This window comes from Orycteropus afer, unplaced genomic scaffold, assembly GCF_000298275.1.
Source record: "Orycteropus afer afer isolate SDZICR_OR568_19922 unplaced genomic scaffold, OryAfe1.0 scaffold00019, whole genome shotgun sequence".
Classification (NCBI taxonomy): Eukaryota; Metazoa; Chordata; class Mammalia; order Tubulidentata; family Orycteropodidae; genus Orycteropus; species Orycteropus afer.
The window spans coordinates 9,468,645-9,470,610 of NW_006921606.1; positions in this window are offsets into that span (position 1 = coordinate 9,468,645).

Sequence of the window (1,966 nt, forward strand, 5' to 3'; positions counted from 1 at the left end):
AAAGCTTGTAGGGCAGTTCTACTCTACCCTGTAGGGTCTCCATGAGTCAGAATCAACTCAATGATACACAACAACAACTTTTGCTTCATGGTTAAAAATCAGGGCTTGTGTTGCCAGTGAAAACTACAATGCTGAAGTGTCTGTTTCTTAAGTCACTTGAAATCATTGGACCAAATCATGGACACTAAACCAAGTTTGTGGTCATGAAGTAAGAAGGATACAGGTGTTGATGGTCAAACCTAGAAGAAAGCAAACCAGCAATGCTGACTTATAGCTTCCAAAGTGGAAATCCTGTGTGTCTGTGCTTGCTCTCTCTGCTCTCAAAATTTAGCCCCCTATCATTGTGAAAGGCTCTGATCTGGCCAACTAGTGGAAACTGAGAAGGTAGTATATTCACCTGCTTACTCTGCCTTACAGTATTCACAGTGTCTTCTTGTAGGCTGCCCCATTTGAGCTTCACAACACAAGTGTTGGTATCTCTGTCTGGAGAAGAACCAAAGTTCTGAGAAGTGAAATGATGTGTTCACAGTTAAAGAGGAGTTCTTTAATGGTATTGTTAATGTGCTCAGTTACTAACTGAAAGATGGGTCGTTAGAGTAAACCCAGAGGCGAGGTGTCTCAGAAGAAAGGGCTGGTGATTTACTTTTGGAAAATCAGTCACTGAAAATCTTATGGAGCGTAATTCTACTCTGACACACATGGGGTTGCCATGATTTATAATCAATGGGGTGACAGTCAGGGAACTAGCCTGTGCCAGATCCCACAGAAACCATATCTTTTTGCTACAAACATGAGTTCTTTCCAAGATACTACATTTCTCTGAACTATAGGGGAAATGCTAGGTTTTGTGCCCAGTTGAACCACTTTGTCATCATCTGGCTTTCCATGTATCTTTAATCAAAATTAATTTTGGAAAATTAGGATCTATAAGATAGCCCCAACTAACCCATGGAATCACCCTATGATGCCTCTCTATAAATGTGCAATGTCTGATAGAGTCAAGAGTGAGTTCAAGGCTTACAGGTCAGAGAATTTTATATAGACACACACACACACACACACACACACATATTGTACGTAGGGTCGCTATGGCTTGGAGGTGACTTGACAGCACCTAACAACAACAGCATTGTTCTGGTTACCTAGTGCCGCTCTGACAAGAATGCACCACAAATGGGATGGCCTTAACAAACAGTGTATTCTCTTACAGTTTGGAGGCTTTAAGTCTGAGTTCAAAGTGCCAGGCTCTAGGGGCTGTGTGAAAGCCCCTCGACCTTGGGCTTCAGCTCTTCCTCTTGCTCCCCACCTACTGAAGCTAGAGGCATCTTTTCACTCAGGCAGCTACTGACTGCTGAGGCAAGCAAGCCCTAGATTGATAAATAAAATGACACAGTCCCGATGTTACCAAACCACACACAGGCCATTAATTCAAGTCCATTGAAAAGTCCCAAGGTGGGCAGAGCATGGCAGACTGTTGAACAATGACACAACTACATGCAGGGTTCAAGCATGCCATAAGCTAGAGACCATTCCCAAAGCCTTTTCTTATATATGGAAAGCAGACCACATCCCTAAAGCAGCTACTCAGCTGCTTGTGGTAGGTCCCACCATGGAGTTGATTGCCAATCTCATCATGAGGAATAACTACCACCAGCAGGCCCAGCCAAGTTGACACACAAACTTAACCATGACAAATATATATGTGTGTGTGTGTGTGTGTGTCTGTGTGTGTGTGTCTCTGTGTGTCTGTGTGTCTATATATATAAGTTCTGGTGGTGTAGTGCCTACCTAAGGCATTTGACTGCTCAACAGAAGGCTGGCTGCACAAACCCATCAGCCACCACTCCTCAGAAGGAACATGGGCAATCTTCTTCCATAGACATACTGCCTTGAAAACCCAAGGAGGGCTTGCTATAAGTTGTAAACGACTCGACAGCAGTGACTTTTTGTTTTTATTTTTGTTTTT